The sequence below is a fragment of the Thalassophryne amazonica genome, chromosome 4 (genome assembly GCF_902500255.1).
Source record: "Thalassophryne amazonica chromosome 4, fThaAma1.1, whole genome shotgun sequence".
Lineage (NCBI taxonomy): Eukaryota > Metazoa > Chordata > Actinopteri > Batrachoidiformes > Batrachoididae > Thalassophryne > Thalassophryne amazonica.
In genome coordinates, this window is record NC_047106.1 from 91619893 (window position 1) to 91642152 (window position 22260).

Genomic DNA, 22260 nt, shown 5'->3' on the forward strand with positions numbered 1-22260 from the left:
CACCGCTGGACTGATAGTATTGCACACCGGGCATTTGCCCGCTGGCCTGATGGCCTACTGGCCTGCGGAGTTTTTTTTTTTTTTTTTTTTTTTTTTTTTTTTTTTACGAAGTAAAGCGAGCTGTGAGCTTTTCATCCACATTTTTTTTTTGTAGCAGCTACAACTCGTCGTCACCTCTTAAAGCGCAGTGACAACAGCACGCCTGCACTGAGCTTTACAAAGACATTTTTATGCTTTTTTCCTCCTTTATTTAGAGCTGAGCTGAGCCGCTCCGTATCTGCAGGTTAAAACAGCTGATCCTCCGTGACGTGTCAACAACTAACACTATTTTCCACTCAAATGCACCTAAACTCTCTTTCTGGGGAGCGCATGATGTGAAAACGCAATAAAACTTTCTGACCTGTAAATCTGGTCATGTTTTCTGCATAAATAAATGTTATCCGTTCTTTGTGCTCAAACGCCAAAGCAGGGGCGAATCCAGATGTAATGGGGGCATGGGGCAAGGATGTCCCCCCCTCACAACACCCCTAGATTAAAGGTCCAGTTTTTAAGCCTTTTTTTACTACAACTACTAATACTACTTAAAATAATAATAATTTTGACAAGTAAAATGTTTAGAGAAAATTTAAATGTTAGAAAAATGTTAGAAAGAATTTAATAGTTACATTTATTAACAATGTAGGTTAGAAATTACAAGTTTTACTGTTACAGTGCTGTCAACAGTTAAATATGAAGTCAAGAAAGAGGCCTTTATTTTACTTTTTATAAAACAAGTATATATTTTCATTGAAGTCAAGAAAGGGTGACTATAAAGTGAGGCGGGGACCACTACGGCCATGACAGTAAGTGAAGGTTAACTTCAGCTATTAATTGATGAACAGCAACCTAACTTGTTCATAAATCAGACATCTGTGTGTGAGAGAGACTGATCTTCTGGTCCGAAGTAAAGTGCTGTCTAACTGGGTCACTCAGATATGAATTAAGGTTGGATATAATTTTCGTTCATGCTAACTCTGCCAGTCACGTAACCTAGCCTAGCAATGTAACTTGTGCAAATGGTGTGCATGGCTAGCTACCATGCTGTCGCCACCAGGTTGTTTCTTTATTCTTTATTCTATTTGTGTGACGGTTGTGCGTCGGTCATACGAAGTATGCTGTTTTGCACAGTCTGCGGTGCGGTGGTGTGGTATAACGGCGTCCCTGTCTAAAATGTATTTTCCCAAGTCCTGGCATAATTTCACATACCTAACATTTTACTTTAAATTGAGAGTCATTCTCTAAGTTGATTAGCAACACAAACTGGTAATAAAAGTAATCCTTGATGTTACTTGTAGCTTGTAGTGAGATAGACAACTGTCTCCATCTTGTGGCCTTTTTGTGTATTGCAGTTTCAAAAGTTCAACCTTTGTATCCAGTCATTGGTCCAGTCATCCAGTTATTTCTTGCTTTATATGATGAATTGTATCACACAAGTAATGATATATTATTTATAGTATAGCCTACAGTATTTATATAACAAATGTTTTTATATAATTTCTATTTCTAAATTTAAGTAACAAGGCTGAATGAAATGACGGCTTATTATGTCTAAAAAGTAATGTGACCTACTGTCAATAGATCATACTTTTGATAAGCCTATGATAACTGTATTTCGGGAGAACTTTTCATAATGCTTCTTATAGTGTTAAAATGTATGTGTCTCCTGGTGTACACTGATCGGTTAAGGGTCCAAAAAAAAAAAAACCACACTGTCACAGCAGGCTTAATTTTTTTTCCACTTCGATACCTGGGGGTGGCCTGGTCTTGGTTATAAATGCCCGGCCTGAAAAATTTCCCCAGTCCAGCCCTGCCCCCAACCCTAACCTTAACCATAACCTAATCTTTCCCCCCCACCCTAACCATAACTCCCCCCCGCTTCACTTTTAATTTCATGCAGCCATCATGGAATTAATAAGAATGAATTTGTGCTTCTTCACAATATCATGAACCAATAGATTAATGTATATATCGTGCTGCTGAATCATGACTTGCCATGAGACCAGGTTGAGAATTGAGTCTTATTCTTTTCTAGGTTCTTAGTCTTATTAATGTATTATTCTCTCCACCTACTCTGCAGAGTAGGTGGACTAACCTCCCAGTGTCATTTATCTCCAGATATTCTATCATAGTTTGTTTTAGCTCTTGAACTACTCCTGAGTTAGTAAGCAAGGAGACATTCAATCTTCAATATTTAAAGACATTCTCCCTACCCAGGTCAAGGTGCAAAATCACAGGTGCATGGTCACTTAGTGTTATAGATTCTATCTGGCAATCATTTGCTTTGTACATATGTCATTGGGAGATGCAGAAAAAAATATATCCTTGAGTAACTGCTGTGGACATTAGAGAAGAAAGTGAAATCCTTCCTACTTTGATTTAGTGCAGCGGATAAGTGAAACAATCATGCAAATGGTGATACAAGCACCAAAGTTGGCACAAATACTCCTTAGTCATTACTCTTTTGAACAAACCGACTGGCCACTTGAATTTTCAATAGGCGGCCAGGTAGGGGGTAAATTGAAGAATTACACAGGGGTCAAAATTAAAAATGCTAAAATCATTCTTGAAAACTACACCATATTATTTGTCTGATTGTAAAGATTCCAAAAAGGTACAGTTTGGACTATCTATGACTGAATGATCAGGAGTTATGGGGTAAAAACAGCAAAAATGGTGACAGTCACAGTAAAGGTGACTGCAGACCTTTTTGAGGTTTCTTCTGCCTCACAACAGTCCAAAAGCAACTGTTTGTCACGAGTGGTACTAAGCTAAAGTTAATGGGTGCACTACCTGCACCAGCACTAAACTCATAATCATAATTTTTTCATCAGAACAGGCAGCAGTAAATCTCCTCAAACATATCAGACCAGAATTGCCTTCATGCACAACTACATATGGTGTCCTGCCATTGTGTTGAGTGCCACTTAAATGTTTAGAGTTTGCTTTGGGGTTCTGCTGACCAAATGTAACTTTTGTAATTTTTAGTAAATGGAAGTGTAGCTTATTTCAGTTTTGTGTTGATTTAACAATGAAGTAAGCAGGTAGATAAGAACCTATGCATATTTTCTTTTCACCATCAGATATGTCTCTGTGCTGGATGGCTATGTGGTGCACCTCCATTTCCGTTTTGGAACCCAATCCATCAAGCTTCAACTGGGAAAGTAGGAGTAATCTTTACAGTAATGTATTAATTCATTTTCTGTACCCACATATTCCAAATAAAGGTTGTGCGGGAGCTGGAGCCCATTCCAACAGCCATAGGGTGAGAGGCAATGTACACTCTGGACAGGATGTCAATCCATCACAGTTCATGCTGTTTATATTTAAAGGTTAAATTTTTGTGCATATTTTGTGCATTCTGTTTTTTGTAGTACAGTTAAGCTAAGGGTAACAACCACTTTGGTTAGGTTTTGATTTAATGTGTGGAGTGACAGCAGACATCATTCTTTTTTTTATTTATTTCTTTATTAAAATCCCCAAAATTGGGGAAAATAACATCCACACAAACAAAAACAAAAATAAATTTTTATGGATGCTTATGTTAAGTAAGTGGGATTCAGGCTCAAATTGCATGGCACAACTAGGACATTCACTGAAGTAATGCCAGATCTGCATGCCTCAGTGAAGACAACTCTTCTTTTGCTGCCTTGGTCACTGTTATATTCTGACTATATACACCAGCTTAATGTGTAATGATGAGTGCATTTTAGCATCTAAATTCCACAATGACCACTTGAAGAGGCCTCTTTGTCATTAGATGTAAAATTATATACTCAAAAATAAATGATATTTAGGTTCTTTTATCACAGTAAGTGATTTCCAAAAGAAGTGGACAGGAAATGGACTTCAAAGTTTAGATGTTGTATTGTAAAAGTTCTTACACTGACACAGAAAGTCATCTCAGCGGTGGGATCTTGACCAGGTCACATGCAAACACCTGGAACAAAGAACCCGGATGTCCTCTCTACAGTAGCTTTTGTTCTTTCAGCCTAAGCCACCCCCATATGAGCAGTTCTTAACCTGGCTTGAATCTGTCTATGTGAGATGACTGCAAAGTGAGGTGAATAAACGGGCATCTGTCTGTGTTGCTTTCATGGTTGTTATGTAAAAATCTTATAAGTCAAAGTCAAAGTCGGCTTTATTGTCAATTCTTCACATGTACTAGACATACAAGGAATCAAAATTTTGTTTCTCACCTTCCCTCGGTGATGACAGGACAAGACATTTCGACAATAAGGACAAGTATTTAGTATTTACAGTGTAGTGTCTGAGGTAATAGTAAACGAAAAGTGGAAAGTGCAGTAGTGCAAACCATTCAGTATTTGTAGCAGCAGCAGATTTTTGTTAAGACACTGTGCAAGTGGTGTGATGGTGATAAAGTGAAACAATGCAGGACATTGTCAACAGATATCATATATATATATATAGATAGATAGATAGATAGATAGACAGATAGACAGATAGATAGATAGATAGATAGATAGATAGATAGATAGATAGATAGATAGATAGATAGATTGATTAGCTTCTTGAAAGCCTGGGTGGAGCTGGGGGGCGGGGGGAGAGTTCAATAATCTCACGGCCTGGTGGATGAAGCTCTTTGTGAGTCTGGTGTTGCGGGACTTGAGGCTACTGTACCTCTTCCTGGAGGGCAGAGTGCTAAACAGGCTGTGTGTGGGATGGCTTGCATCGCCCACAATTGTGGTTGCTTTGTGGGTGAGGTGGGTGGTGTATATTTCTTGCATAGAGGGGAGTGAGGCACCAATGATCCTTCCAGCTACATTCACTATGCGCTGCAGGGCTTTCCTGTTGTAGTCAGTGCAGCTTCCGCCCCACACAGTGATGCAGCTGGAGAGGATGCTCTCAATGGTGTCACGGTAGAAAGTGCTCATGATGGTTGGTGGAGCACTTGCCTGCTTGAGTTTGCGCAGGAAGTAAAGATGCCGCTGGGCCTTCTTTGCCAGTGATGCAGTGTTGGTGGTCCACGACAGGTCCTAACTGATGTGCACCCCCAGGAATTTGGTGCTGCTCACTGTCTCCACAGCAGCACCCTCAATGGTCAGTGGCAGGTGTTGGGTGTGACCTTTCCGGAAGTCAACAACAATCTCCTTGGTCTTGCTGACATTCAGCAGGAGGTTGTTGTTTCTGCACCATGTGGTCAGAAGGTAGTATGTGTTTATGTCTGTAATGTAGTGTCACACAGTTACAACAGTGTTCCATCATGCTGATTGGCTTTATCAATTAAACATCTATAAAAAGATCAGATAGTTTTATCAATTACACAGTTGTAAGAAGATCAGATATTTTTACCAAATACAAGGACATTTTGTGTCAGCCATTTTGAAAAGCAGTTAGGTTAAGATCACATTTTGGATGTGCATCAACCATTTTGTGTTATGCATCATGGAACACTTACAGTATTCACTCAAATTTGATTTGTTGGTCACTGACCTTTGAAACATACTGCTTTAATGACATTTTAAAAATACATTTTAAAAGTTTTTTTCAGTAAAACTAAATGGAAGAACAAATAAAAATATAAAAATTTAAAATAAACACTTACATTTTATACATACAGAGCATACGTACGGAGCAGCATGAGACAGACTGATGACATGTAACAAAAGCATTGAGCACAATATGAAATATAGACTATACATATACTCAACAAAAATATAACGCAACACTTTTGGTTTTGCTCCCATTTTGTATGAGATGAACTCAAAGATCTAAAACTTTTTCCACATACACAATATCACCATTTCCCTCAAATATTGTTCACAAACCAGTCTAAATCTGTGATAGTGAGCACTTCTCCTTTGCTGAGATAATCCATCACACCTCACAGGTGTGCCATATCAAGATGCTGATTAGACAACATGATTAGTGCACAGGTGTGCCTTAGACTGCCCACAATAAAAAGCCACTCTGAAAGGTGCAGTTTTGTTTTATTGGGGGGGGATACCAGTCAGTATCTGGTGTGACCACCATTTGCCTCATGCAGTGCAACACATCTCCTTCGCATAGAGTTGATCAGGTTGTCAATTGTGGTCTGTGGAATGTTGGTCCACTCCTCTTCAATGGCTGTGCAAAGTTGCTGGATATTGGCAGGAACTGGTACACGCTGTCGTATACGCCGGTCCAGAGCATCCCAAACATGCTCAATGGGTGACATGTCCAGTGAGTATGCCGGCCATGCAAAAACTGGGACATTTTCATCTTCCAAGAATTGTGTACAGATCCTTGCAACATGGGGCCGTGCATTATCCTGCTGCAACATGAGGTGATGTTCGTGGATGTATGGCACAACAATGGGCCTCAGGATCTCGTCACGGTATCTCTGTGCTTTCAAAATGCCATCAATAAAATGCAACTGTGTTCTTCGTCCATAACAGACGCCTACCCATACCATAACCCCACTGTCACCATGGGCCACTCGATCCACAACATTGACATCAGAAAACCACTCACCCACACGACGCCACACACGCTGTCTGCCATCTGCCCTGGACAGTGTGAACCGGGATTCATCCATGAAGAGAACACCTCTCCAACGTGCCAAACGCCAGCGAATGTGAGCATTTGCCCACTCAAGTCGGTTACGACAACGAACTGGAGTCAGGTCGAGACCCCGATGAGGACGACGAGCATGCAGATGAGCTTCCCTGAGACGGTTTCTGACAGTTTGTGCAGAAATTCTTTGGTTATGCAAACCGATTGTTTCAGCAGCTGTCCGAGTGGCTGGTCTCAGACGATCTTGGAGGTGAACATGCTGGATGTGGATGTTCTGGGCTGGTGTGGTTACACGTGGTCTGCGGTTGTGAGGCTGGTTGGATGTACTGCCAAATTCTCTGAAACGCCTTTGGAGACGGCTTATGGTAGAGAAATGAACATTCAATACACGAGCAACAGCTCTGGTTGACATTCCTGCTGTCAGCATGCCAATTGCAAGCTCCCTCAAATCTTGCGACATCTGTGGCATTGTGCTGTGTGATAAAACTGCACCTTTCAGAGTGGCCTTTTATTGTGGACAGTCTAAGGCACACCTGTGCACTAATCATGGTGTCTAATCAGCATCTTGGTATGGCACACCTGTGAGGTGGGATGGATTATCTCAGCAAAGGAGAAGTGCTCACTATCACAGATTTAGACTGGTTTGTGAACAATATTTGAGGGAAATGGTGATATTGTGTATGTGGAAAAAGTTTTAGATCTTTGAGTTCATCTCATACAAAATGGGAGCAAAACCAAAAGTGTTGCATTTATATTTTTGTTGAGTGTAGAATGCTATGGAACAATAGACCATTTTTCTTTCATCAAATCCCTCACCCCTATCTGGCAGATTTTGCTTGTTTTCCTCCTCCTCATTTTATAGAAAAGAAATGAAATAATAAAGAAAAACTGCACTGCCTCAAATATTTGTTCACAGTTTGGACCACTGCATGATCATATGATGTGTTAATGAACTGCGTGTGCTTTGTGGTGACCAGTCTTGTTTTTTTAATGATCTGAAAGTCGAATCCAGTCTCACAGCATGTCATGATTCAGCAGCACAAAATATACATTAAAATCTATTGGTTTGTCATATTGTCACGAAAAGTGCAAAATTTTCATCATGGCAGCACAAATTCATAATTCATTCCGTGATGGCTGCATGTAATTAAAAGTGCAGCGCGGAGGGTGTGTGTGTGTGTGGGGGGGGGGGGGGGGTCGGGTTCTTATGGATAGGGTTGGGGGTAGGAGTAGGGTTAGTAATAGTGAGTTAAAAAAAAAATTGAATCATTTTGTAACGGGAGGATGGAAAAAAAAACGTGAGACTGGGCTGGAAAGTCAGTAGCCAAATAGCCACTGCACACCGCCTTCATAAGCAGAAATTCTGCCACCCACACAGTAATTTGAAAGCCCTGCATATATGCTGTAGCTTTATTTGTATTCATTGGAAACAGAAACCAGTTCAGTGTCTTCATGAGAAATATTTGATTTAAATGCATTTTTATACTCATAAAAGCTGTACGGCATGTTTTATTTGACATGAATAGATTGTTGTGGAGTGTAAGGAGCCCTGGCCACCTGGATTTTACCTGGTCCTTGGCTACATTGGTCTACTGGCCTGTCTCTGTCTCCTGCTGGCATTTTTGGGACGAAAACTACCTGATACCTTCAATGAAGCGAAGCTCATCACCTTCAGCATGCTAATTTTCTTGGCTGTGTGGATCACTTTCATCCCAGCGTACATCAGCTCTCCTGGGAAGTTCACTGTGGCTGTGGAGATTTTTGCTATTTTGGCCTCTAGTTTTGGGCTGCTGTTGTGTATTTTTTTGCCAAAATGTTACATAATCTTACTGCGGCCTGAGCAAAATGTTAGGAAAGGACTGACTGTAAAATCACAAAGATGCACCTAAAGATGTTCTCATATATTTCACATATTATTTCAATCTGATTTTTTTATTACTGCTGAACTACATCTTTCAGAATGTTCTAGTCTATTAGGTTCCTTTGACACAAGCGTAGATTCGTTTGTTGCATCACAATTGTTGAACATGTGACTGCAGGCTCATCAGGTTAGTGAACACACGTGAAGTTGTAGTTTACTGACATGCATTGTTGGAGGCTGTACAACAGGGTTGCCTACGCTCACGCATATGGTGTGACACTCCCGCTTTCAGCATCAGTCTCGCTCTCTCACGCACAAGCACGAAATGTCACACCAAAATAAAAATTTCTCCTGTTAATTTTCTGTTGATGACTACATTAGACCATGCTGAAGATGGAGCCACCAGGCAGGAGGAGAAGAGGGAGGCCAAAAGAGGTTTATGGATATGGTGAGGAAGGATGTGCATGTGGTTGGTCTGACAGAGGAAGATGCAGAGGAAAAAAATAGACTGGATTTCTTCCATTTTGCTTCACCACAGACGTTTTTGATCAACATGTTGATTTGTTTTGTTTTTTTTTGTTTGTTTTGTTTTTTGTTTTTTTTTCCTGCCACAATTCCAGCTGTACAATGAGAATTTGACATGGCCAGCCTTGAAGCAGGGATATTGTGTTTGAGTTTATGGTCTAGTGGTTAAGTATTGGCTTTCAATAAGAGTATCCTCGGTTCAAACCACAGCCAGAGTGGAAAATTGCTAAGAGCCCTTGGACAAGGTCCTTGATCCCCTTGTTGCTCCTGGTGTGTCGTGAGGGCCTTGCATGGCAGCACCCTGAGATCGGTGTGTGAGTGTGTCTGTGTGAATGGGTGAATGTGAGGCATAATTGTAAAGCGCTTTGAGCTTCTGATGCAGATGTAAAAGTACTATATGAAGGCAGCCCATTTACCATTTGAGAGAAAAAGTAGACTAACTGCAAAAACATTTTGAAACTATCATATCTGGCAGCCACAGCTGCCTACTATATTTTTTAACAATATTGTAAATTCATTCCATTTAAAAATACTGTAAGCTCACTGCATTAATTAACTGTTGTATTTTACAGTAGACACACTGTGGAATAACAGCACAGTAACACTGTGGAATGTTGCCTACTGGCAAGATTGGCTGCCAGTATTATAAATTAAAATGGACATTTGTTACAGTCCACATTTCTGTATTTGACTGCTCGGCCTGTCAGCATATAGCTTTTGTTATTTATGGGAAGGATAGCATGACTATATACTCTGTGTTAGGGGGATGTTTAGGGGAGGTGATGGTGTAGTGGTTAAGCATTGGGCTTGAGACCAGAGGATCCTCGGTTCAAATCCCAGCCTGACCGGAAAATCACTAACTGCCCTTGGGCAAGGTTCTTAATCTCCAAGTTGCTCCCGGGGTGTAGTGGGTGAACTGCATGGCAGCAGCTAGACATCGGGGTGAATGTGAGGCATTAATGTGTAAAGCGCTTTGAGCATCTGGTGCAGATGGAAAAACGCTATATAAATGCAGTCCATTCAGTTAGCCAAATACAGATGTCAAGAGGAATTTTCACTTTCTCATTTAGAGAAGTGTCGAACAGGCCGAAAAAGGCCAAATTGGCAAACCCTGAAAAATTCCAGCCGCTGTCGGGAAGTACAGACAACCGGCCATCTGTGTGCGGATGCCATATAATCCTGTGGTGACAGTTTTGTGCACACTCATGCATGCAAAATGAACACAGTGCGACCACGTGACAGGTGTGATACCACATCGGTCACACAGCAGCGGAAGCAATTAAATGTTATAAAAAAGGACATAAATTGAAAAAAAATGTGTACGGACAAAATAATGAGAGAGCACAGAACATTATAAGAACAATGAATGTACTGTTTAAATGTAAGACAATCATGTTACTGGTAATTATGTGTAATTGATGCTTTGACTCTATTGTATTGTAAGTTCCCATGATGTCCATGTGTTTTTATTGTTAATTGTTTGAAAACTTTTACAGCCTGTCAGGGAATACAGATGGAAATTAGCCCATGGCTAAATTCTGACATATTTGCATATTGCATATGTTCATTAATATGTACCGTCCCTTTTAAATGAATAAATAAGGAAATTCTTGATGCTGACTCACAGATCTGGCTTCCGACGGCTTGTTTGTTGTTGTGACGCTATTCTGAACTTCACACGGTTGTATACGTTTCTATTATTTCTATTTAGCACTCTTATGGTTATTAAGTGTATCTAGCTAGGTCGACTCCTCCCCTCCCCCGTCGTGACTTTTACAGCTGTTTCTTTTTTACCTGTTTCATACTTCTGTTAGTTTTTCAGTGTAACTGCTGTGAATTATAAGTAATTATTTTACTCCTGTGTAAATCTTAGGAGCGGCTAGCATTTTCGCTAGCAGTTAGCTTGCGTTAGCTAGTTTGGTTCCCCCCCATTTTAATTTTTTCATTGAATTTTTTTAAATACTTCTGTTTGTTAGTTAACCGTTTAGTGTAACTGTTGTGAATTTTAGCTTAGTACTTTACTGTTGTGAAGTCGTGGGCACAGTTCAGATAATCCAATAACCGATAATTATTGAAGATAATGTTTTCATTATCGGATTATCTTTTCAGATAACTTTGAAAACCATTATTGGACTAATTATCTATATCTATATAATTTTTAGACCGTTAAAGTGATAAAGCTGAACAGCTACAAACTCTTGTAAAATTTAAAATCAGTTGAGCACCTACCTGTTAAATGTTTTGTAGCAGATGTGTAGTTCTACCTTCTACAAAAAGAAAAGAGCTGCTTCTAGAAGAAACTGCTCGATCCTCTGGAGGCAAAGGAGAACTGGACACACACACACACACACACACACACACACACACACACACACACACACACACACACACACACACACACACACACACACACACACACACACACACACACACACACACACACACACACACACACACACACACACACACACACACACACATCATTTCTTTTAACGCCATACTGATATGACGGCAGTATCACCCAAGTCATCCAGAGGCATACATTTTTAACTTACGGTTCAAATTTTAACCAAACTAATTTCGGACAAGTTATTTAAATTAATGTCACGTCTGAAATTTTATAAAGTGAAAATATCAGATATATGTTTTAGTTTTAAAGTAATGCGCTAATTTTTAAGGTTTTAGTGTGGACATGCTGTGTCCAGGTGCATTATGGGTATAGGATAATCTCAGTACGTTCACAACATGAAAAATCCATTTGAGACACTCTGATCATGCTCCATGGATAACAGCATTAAACTCTAGTGCCTAAAACTCTTGTGAAAATATTCTTTGGGTTTATAGATGTTATTGTGTTTGCATTTATTAAATGCCGCAGAGTAGCAGCAGACACAGATTATCTGGAATTTTGTTTTGGCAAGTCTCGACTGCCATTTACTGGCCAGTTGTGTTCATGGCAGTATTCAAACTGAAGCTGGGCTGAAGCAAGGTGTAAAAGTTCAGAGCGCACGATTTATGTTCTCACACACATTGTACGTTCAAAAACCACACATCGGACTTGTGTTTCCAGAAGCAAAACGTAAACAGAAGCTTTTTTCAAACTTCATTTACAAAAACTCTCGATGGGAGACATCAAAGTTTAAAAAAACAAAACAAAACAAAAAATAAAACATTACAAGACAGGTCTGCGGTGTTTGCACAGGCACAGTGCAGGAGGGGGTCGTGAGATGTTAAACGCAGCTCGTTACTCCATGTATACTAAACGATGCAGGATGCGCGATTAACCTGAAAAATCAACTGAAAAAGGGCCAAAACTCCCACTGGCACCAGTAGATCATGGCAGTGTTCTATTTATTTTGACACGGGTTATATCAGACGGTTATCTAATTACAACGTGGCTTTTTTTTTTTTTTGAAAATGCCTTTTTTAATAAATTAAAAATGGCATATTTTACAAAAGCACATTTATCTGTAAACACCAACACATGACACACTTCACATTAACGTGTTGGTTTGCATAACCAATCAGTGTAGCGGAGGCACATTTTACCCAGAATGTCTGTGTTTGTTACAAAACTTCAGAATTAGTGCATTATTCAACATTAAAAGATATATGTTATATCTTAACTTTGCACAAATGACAGAATTGACATTAATGGAGTTATTCTATCAGTATTCATTTTATTTATGCACCAAACCATAACTCAGCATTGCTTTATTTTCCAAGACCTCGGCCTGATGGCAGCATTGTGATTGAGTAGAGAGTTGAGCCTTATGGTTCCTCAGCTGTGTTTGTGCTGGAAGCCATGTAGTAAACTGGAGCTTCCAGCAGGGGGCAGGATGCTCAACGACAGAAGTGCTGACTCATTGTTTGGGTCTGTCGTCCCCTTTGATGTTTCCAGAAGTGATTATGGTGTTAAACTCAAAATCAGCTTGTTGTTAGTTGCAAGTGTACGGAGACAATACTGGAATTTATCGGTTATCTGTAACGATACATACAATCTGCACGATATATTTTTGGGTGGTTTATCATTTTAACTTCATCAAAGATAACTTTTCAGTTATCTGATTATCTGTTATTGAAGTTAATTTTTTGATTATCTGTGCCCACCACTGCTCTTGTGTTAATCTTAGGAGTGGTTTACTTGTCGGAAGGTTTTTTTTTTATTTTTTATTTACTGTTCCTACATGTCTAATACTTCTGCTACTCTTTCAATGTAACTGTTGTGAATTTTAATTCATTTATTTGCGTCTGTGTCAGCCTTAGGAGTGGTTTTCTTATCCATTATTGGTTAGCTCGTGTTTGCTTGGCTACATTCTTGAATTTCTTAGTGCACAAAATACACTACTTTACCTACTTTACACCCTCCGTAAATCCTGCGTAATGTTGGAAGATAGGGTGGCTCTCTTAGAGACCCCTGTCCGTAAGTTGGAGCAGCTTCTTAGCTCAGTGGAGTTAGATGCTACGGGCACTCCAGATGAGGTTATTGCTGGGCCGGCTAGTGAGCCCATTAGCATCAGCCTAGAAATGCCGGCTGTGGAGGACAGCTTTTGGACTGTGGCTAGGCGGAGGAAGCCCTGTAGGGCTTGGTGCCTGGTTGTGGCACCCTGAACTGCCACTGCGAACTGTGAATTGGTTCTCTCCCTTGGAATTGCCTGATGTGAATTCTCTGAGCCCACAAGTGACTTCCCTCCTGTCTCCATGCCGAAACACCGGACTTTAGTGATAGGGGATTATATCACCCGCAAAGTCAGGTTACAGACGCCGGCTGACGTTAAATGTATTCCTGGGACCAGAGCTCCCGACATTGCATCCCATCTTAAGGTGCTGACACTGCAGAGGGGAAGACAGACTAAGGAACATGACATGAGACATAGTCACATAGTTATTCACGTTGGCACCAATGATATCAGGATGAAGCACTCAGAGGTCACAAAAATGGACATAGACTTGTGACCTTGCCAGAAAGATGTGTCAGCATCAATTAATAGTCTCTGGTCCCTTCCCCTCCCTGGGTACTGATGAAGTGTTTAGCAGGCTGACATCATTAAATAGGTGGCTGGCGCAATTTTGTAGACAGCAAGGCTTTAGCTTTATTGATAACTGGCCTTCATTCTGGGGCTGCCATGGCTTGCTGATGCTGGACGGCCTCCACCCTACTGGGAAAGGCACCGCCATCTTATCTGTGAACATAGATAGCGCTCTACAGGGAGGATAACATTAGGAATTTACAGCAGGCCACGGAGCAGGTGATTAGAGACCCTGCAAGGCTTATGACAAATGTGGGTGTGGAATCCATTAGCTTAGGGGGGAAATTAGTGCAGAAAATCCACTATGGTCTGCCAGGGAGGGAAATTCAACAAGTTGAGACTATGGCCTGCTTCCATAGACGTGTCCATAAAAATCATAGAGGGATATGCTTTCCAAACCAAATACCCATTACTATATTGGATGATGTTGAAACTGAGGATGGCCCGGTGGTTGTTCCAGCAATAGCAAAGATTTTGTGTCTGCTACCTGCAATGCACGTGTAATGTCTCAAACCTAAACCTACTTCTAGGCATCTTATATACGTTACTCTGGAACCATGGTTGTTCCTGGAGCATCCTTCGTAATGTTGGTCCAGGACCATCAATGCAACTGACCAATCACCTTATTGTGATGTTATAGCTAACATTAGGTTGTGAAATTTCATTCTCCCTATCCTTTATCACTTACTCATGCTTCTCCAACCGCTTATCCAAAATCGGGTCATGGAGGCTGGAACCTATGCCAGCATTTACAGGGCATGAGGCAGGGTGCACACTGGACAGGACTCCAGTATGTTGCAGGGCCACATATAGACAAACAAACACATTGACACCCGCACGCACACCTACGTACAATTTAAATTTTCCACTTCTCCTAACCTACATGTCTTTTGTATGTGAGAGGAGGCCGGAGCACCTGGAAAGAACCCACACAAAAATGGGGAGAACATGTAAACTCCACACAGAAAGGCAACAGGTGGGAATCGACTGTATGACCTTCTCGCTGTGAGGCACCAATGCTAACCACTTAAGGCCCCCTGACACGAGCATGTCTTTGATTCGTACATTAGCACACATCATTTGTGATGATCCCACCCGCTGTGTTCCCAGCTGGATGCTGTTCTTTGTTCCACCGGCTGCCACGCACTCTGCGCTAGAAGCTGTGTATATAAAATAATTATGTCATCTCGGATTAATCATTTTCTCTGCAAATTGGCCGTTGAAAACAGCTGTAATCACTTCCTGAATCACAGAGGAGCGCTCCAGCTTCAGCCCTTCGCGCGCACCTAACAAGCTGCAAAAAGCATTTTGAGCCATCTGAAAAGGTAATTATTTGTCATGTCTACATTGTCATGGTTTGGTAAAACAGTTGCGTGTTCTTTCCTTCTCATGTGCAGTTGTTAAAATATAACAAATTTAACTTCTTGTTATAATCATTCAGATGAGCTGCTCTCTGATGCGATCTGCTGACGTCACCCTCGCTCTGTTCACTTCTTCTTTACTCCATTTGACGAGCTGCACTTTGTGTTGGTGGATTAGATTGCGCCACATAGCACAACATTTATGCGTGAAACATTTTTTGAACATTTCAAAATTCTCTGTGCACAATAGCATGCACCGGCGCCCCTCTCACGTTCAGTCTGCAACACTTAAAGACGAGTTTAACCTCTAGCACGACACAGGTCATGCTGATGGGTGAATCAAAGGCATGCTCGTGACAGGGGGCTTAAGCGACCATTCTGCCCTCAGTCCTTCACACCCCTGTTACACTAGAGGCTGAATGAGCCTTAATGCCACTCAAATGAAACTTTGATCCACATTCAGGAACTGTAAATGTGCATTTGAAACAGGTGGGCTCATTCATGCAGCCAGCACGAAAGTAGAGCACATGCACCCAACTGTTGAGGTGCATTCGAGGTGAAAAAAGCTCGAAAGGCAGTTGAGGTGGCCTTTAACTGCTTTCTGACTGCGTTCTAAATATTCTCACGGCATCAAAACAGCATTCAAAACTGTCTGATCATGCCCGAAGGAAATTCGCCATAGATAGGCACGTCGACTCCTACTGGCAATCATCATGTGCCCCAGATGTGAACATTGCCAAATCACACAGAAAACACCGCCTGTCACTGTGAGTCAAAGCATCTCAGATTCACAGTGCTGTGTGTGCGGCTGAAAGGCCTGTTACATCCATAATAAGCATGAAATTACAGATACACTGACATCCCCACTTATGGGTTAGGTAATGTATCTATCATGACATAGCCAATATGGCTGTAACACCCGGGTTAAATATGCTGTGCTGTGGGCAGTGCATCACAGAGCTGTGCTGTGGGCTGTCATGTCAGCTGGATGATCACGCACTGTGGACTGTCATGTCAGCTGTATGATCACACACTGTGGGCTGTCTAGACCTCCCAATTTTGGGTCAAATTTCCATTTGCACAGCATTCAGGCTCATTTGGTCTCTGGTGTGACCTGGTGTGACAGGGTTATTATTCTTTCTGTATTCTGACAGCATTTTAGTAGTCGTACTGTGTTCCAGCTACATTCAAACTGCATTCAGGAGATGTTACTCGTCACGTGCAAGGATCATTCGAGGCAGGTCGATGCAAAATCTGAGTATTCAAACGGCATTCTTATGCATTTCTTATTCCCACCCAGATGTGGCGTGAATTGTGTTTTTTCCCCCCATTCGCCTGATTCAGCTTCATACGTGCTCATTCTTGCAGTGTGACGGGGCCCTTATCAAATGTACTCAAATTCAAACAGCATATGACGTTGTAGCTATGACAGCGCAAGAATGGTGGTCTGAGAACCACAATCGAAAACATTTTCCAGAAACAAAACCAACATAAGATTGTATTCCACTTTTAATTTGTATTGTCTTTTCCATTCATAGGATTATGAAAAATTGAAAATGCAAATGGTTGTTGAAACTGTGCAGTATTCAACAGCCACAGCAGTGGTAATATTTCTAATTGGACAGGATGCAAAAGTAATTTTTACTTTTGAGCAATTACTAGAAGATATGTTCCCTTTTTGGACATAATGCATTTCCTATATCTTTTTATTTCAGGCTTTTTTTTGAGGAAGTGGTACATCAGAACATAACCAAGCAGTGGATTGCTAATGATGCTTGGGTGAACTACAGTCCTCTTGCTGTTTCTCAGAATATTCCTTCATTGGCTGGAACTATAGGATTTGCACTGCAGAGTGGTAAAATCCCTGGATTGCGGACGTTTCTGGCTCATATTCATCCTAGTATGACATCACCAGACTCTGATCCTTTTGTAAATGAACTCTGGGAAACACTGTTTGGATGTTCATTTACATCTAGTATTAAAGGGACATCAGTGCAACCATGTTCAGGCTCGGAGGTCATAGGTGAACATAAACATTCTATCATTTGAAGCACTGGTTATACAATTTCTGAATATTTTGTTTCTGTCAGTAAACTTGTACCTGATAATTTCTTAAGTGCAGCAGGTGATGTTTGGCATGAGATAATGTTTTGGATAAATGTCTCACCTTGTCACTCCCTGCAGCTCATACATATAAGCCACAATACATCCCCTCTAAAGCTCTGGCTCATGTAACACACAGGGGGGAGCAACTTTATTCTTGAATGGAAATTCAAAAATTATTATTGTTGTTCAGAAAATGTTCATCCCCACATCAAAAAGCTGCTCACAAAAGCATAAAAAGGAATCATTTCAACAATTGTTTTCACTTATACTTCCACCGCCAAGCCTACTGCCCAACCAGTCAGCGATATCGTATTAGACACGATAGTGTAGTAGAGTAATCACGATCGCCGTACTATTGCTCTGAGATCCAAATCTATAACACATTCTTTTTCAGCATTTCATGTTCTCCATAATCATGAAATACATTTAAAGCTCAAGTGCATAGTCTTGTTCGGAAAACTGGCTTGTAGGATTACAAAAATATGCTGTTTGTCCAATCATTACAGATAAAATGAATGACAAAAATGTCTACATCAAATTTGTAGACTGTCAAAACATTTTGCTCTAAAATGGAAATCTTTTCTTTCACAAAGTTTAAAATACCTTTGGTCATTGTCTGGGATAATGAGAAAAAAACAGACATAAAACATGCTTGATATCAAATTTCTAAATTAACTTATCTCAGTTTTGACCATACAAGTGTCAATTGTCAAGCATTATCTGTACAATATTTATTGTCACTATAATATATATAATACTGCGCATTTGATAATACTTTACAATTGATGAAATGGCACATGATACAGTGGAAACTTGTTACAACCCCAATTCCAATGAAGTTGGGACATTGTGCAAAATGTAAATAAAAACAGAATACAATGATTTGCAAATCCTCTTCAACCTATATTCAATTGAATACACCACAAAGACAAGATATTTAATGTTCAAACTGATAAACTTTATTGGTTTTGTGCAAATATTTGCTCATTGGAGCAGGTGGATTGTTACTATTAACTCATTGAGTGCCAATCATTTTCAAAGTTCAGAACATCCCAGTGCCAGGATTTTTCAGCATTTGAGTGTTTTTTCAAGACCCATAGAAAATTCAGTTCTATGTCCATGTCAACAACAAACATACCAAAAGAAACTTCAGACTTTCCTTTATCATCAGAAAAAAAACAAAACATTTGTTTGTACCTCTTTCCATTCTTTAGTAATTGTCTGCAGAACATGGGTGGGTATCACTAAAAATGCTGATTTCTGACAAAAAAAACTGAGAAAATTGGCTTTTTGTGACAAACAACATTTCAAGCAGAAAATGTCTTTCATTATAATTGTTTTTGCTTAAGTGACATCTCAAACATTATGAAAAGTGATCCTATTGTATAATGCACCAAAAAAAAAAAAAAAAAAAACGTCAGGGGAGGGACTCCGTCTGTCTCTTCTCTCGGCAGCGCATCTTTTCCCTCTGGCTCACGCGTATCCAACCTTTTTATTTTTCAAAAATCTGATGAATTTGAATCACGTGTGCTTGCACGAGCCAACATTGAACTTTCGTGCGCATGCGTGAATTTTTTCATGCCTGTCGATTGCGTCATTTGCTTGTAAGCAAAGGAAAAAGACGGAACAACTGGAGCTGCGCGACTGCATCAAATTTTGCCAGAAACTGGGCGACAGGCAGGTGGAAACCATTCGGATTAGGAGCGGTACAACCGGTTTGAAGACATCCACACAACGGTGGAGAGCGAGCCGCGCTCTGGTCGGCCATCAACATGCTGAAATGACCGGATTATTTCCAAAGTGAACGCTGTGGTGATGTGGGACCGTCGTGTGACTGTCCAAGAAATTGCGGAAGAGGTGGACATCAGCACTTTTTCAGCACATTCCACTGTGAAAGAAGATTTGGCCATGAAAAGGAGTGGTGGCAGAATTCTTTCCTGAAGCTTCTGACGGCGGAGCAAAAGCGCCTTTGTGTTGAAGCCTCACAGGACATGTTCTGACATGCCCAGCTCTTCTACAATTTCTCGGATAGTCACACAACTGAAAAGGCACCGAATAATCCGTCTGAATAATCCGAATGGTTTCCACTTAGCTGTCGCCCAGTTTCTGGCAAAATTTGATGCAGTTGCGCTGCTCCAGTTGTTCCGCCATTTTCCTTGGAATGAAAAAACGCAGAGCGCATGACACACACACACACCCACAGAATGGGTTCCCTTGTGATTACAACTCACTCTAGACTCTAGATCAGCTGATTCCCCCCCCCCCCCCCCCCATAAAAAACATAATTGGTTTAAGAGCCAATGCTATCGAGTGAGTTAAAAAAGTTAAGATAGACCAGTTGTCTGCCTGGCTGGTTTCCATCCAGAACCTGGGGCAGTCCTGTAGTGTGGTGGATTTTGCGATGTGTGGCACTGGCACATGCTCCCAGCCTTGAATGGAATAATGACTCAGTGCTATAAATTGAGTTGAATTAACAATCATATCTGTGGAAATTACTTTCATAGAGGCCTACATAAACACATGATAATATAATGTGTGATTAGAAAGAATGAAGGTAAAAATTTTAACAAGTCTACTGTGCATCTGTCAATTAACTTCGCTTTTATGTGACACAATGTTGACTATTACGCACTCTGATTCAGGTACCAATCCATTGTGTAAGATTAGTGTGTTGCACTGGGTATATTGTGATAGAGTAGCATAACTTGAGTGCAGTTGTGAGAACTGGAAATACGAGGTCTGTCCATAAAGTAATGGTCCTTTTTATTTTTTTCAAAAAATATATGGATTTGATTCATATGTTTTTACGTCAGCCAAGCTTGAACCCTCGTGCGCATGCGTGAGTTTTTCCACGCCTGTCAGTTACATCATTCGCCTGTGAGCACGCCTTGTGGAAGGAGTGGTCCAACCCCCTCGTCGGATTTCCATTGTCAGGAATGATTTGGGCTTTTTTTCCATCAGAAATTTTTCAGAAACTGTTAGAGACATGCAGCTGGAAACCATTTGAAAAATTTATCTGGCTTTCGGTGAAAATTTTACAGGCTTCACAGAGAATAAAGAGTGTTACTACAGCTTTAAGGACGCTCGGCGCGCCGTGCTCCGTGCCGCCATCGAGAGGCACAAACCACCGGATCATTTCTAAATGGATGGCTCTGTGGATCCGAGACCGTCGTGTGCACTTTCTCTGGTTATCACAAGAGCTGGACATCAGCCATTTTCTGGCAGATTTCACTTTTAACAAGAGATTTTGTCATGGAAAGCCACGCGGCGGCTTCGTGCGTCACAACCGATTCGCTGATCGACAGAGACAAAGAACACCTCCGTTTCGGAGTGTTAAAGGACAAGTTGGGACATGCCTATCTCGGCTTTCAATGCTTACCAGTCCAGTGAGTATCAGAGAAATTGTGGAGAGCTGGGCATGTCCCAACTTGTCCTTTAACACGCCGAAACGGAGGCATTCTTTGTCTCGGTCGATCAGCGAATCGGTCGTGATGCACAAAGCCTCCGCGCGCCTTTCCATGACAAAATCTCATTAAAAGTGAAATCTGCCGGAGAATGGCTGATGTCCAGCTCTTGTGATAACCAGAGAAAGTGCACACGACGGTCTCAGATCCACAGAGCCATCTGTTTCGATGGCGGCATGGAGCGCGGCGCGTCGAGCGTCCTTAAAGCTGTAGTAACAGTCCTTTTTCTCTGTGAAGCCCGTAAAATTTTCACCGAAAGCCAGATAAATTTTTTGAATGGTTTCCAGCTCCATGTCTCTAACAGTTTCTGAAAAAATTCTGATGGAAAAAAGCCCAAATCATTCCGCCATTTCCTGACAATGGAAATCCGACGAGGGGGCTGGACTGTTGGGGAAGTGTCGTGACACGGACCCACAACAGGGGGCGTTAATGAAGGGACAATGTAATAGCCAAAAAGTAACAATTTAATGTTGTGAAGGTGCACAACGTAGTACAGACAGATACAAATATGCGTTATATCAATCCGACAAAAGGTGATGTGTGGCAGGTTCGAAGATAGGAGGCATCCGGTGCGAGAAGAGCCGGATCCCACACAGGCCTCACCACCAACGGACCCGAAGAACACCGGAGCCGCCAAGCCCTGTGCCCCAGGTGGCCACTGTCTTCAGCAGTCAGACCCAGTACTGCTGGCAGAAAACAGAAACAGTTCTGGATGAGTGTGAGTTCACACACTCAGTAATCCCACAGTCTGTACACAGTCAGGAGGGAGAACCTCCACCTCCAATCACACACTCGTACAGCTCCTGAGATAACCACTTATCTGGGTGGGGTGGGAGGCGAAGCCGTCGCAGTCCACACCAAACGCCAACTCAGCAGACAGGGTATCCGTCCCAGGAAAACGGCTGCAAAAAGAGATCAGACTAATACTCGAATTAAGGTTCAGCAGAGAATTACCTGTATGGTAGAAGATTTCTCGTCAAGGAGGTGGAGTTGCAGTCCGGACTTTGTAGTGGTGTTGATAGGTGACAGCTGTCACCTCCAGCCGCTCCGACGCCCTCTCGTGCTTGGAGCCCGCACTCCAAGCAGGGCGCCATCTGGTGGTGGTGGGCCAGCAGTACCTCCTCTTCAGCGGCCCACACAACATGGACCACTCGTTCCACAAGGCGTGCTCACAGGCGAATGACGTAACCGACAGGCGTGGAAAAACTCACGCATGCACACGAGGGTTCAAGCTTGGCTGACGTAAAAACATATGAATCGAATCCATATATTTTTTGAAAAAAATAAAAAGGACCGTTACTTTATGGACAGACCTCGTAGCTCTATGCTTTCTTTACTTACTTTTTACCTTGATATGTTAA

The 22260-nt window shown here is 41.4% G+C and overlaps 1 pseudogene; it reads left to right on the top strand.

The window, feature by feature from the left end:
* Positions 1-22260, top strand: part of LOC117508975 — a 112741-nt pseudogene that overhangs the window by 59714 nt on the left and 30767 nt on the right.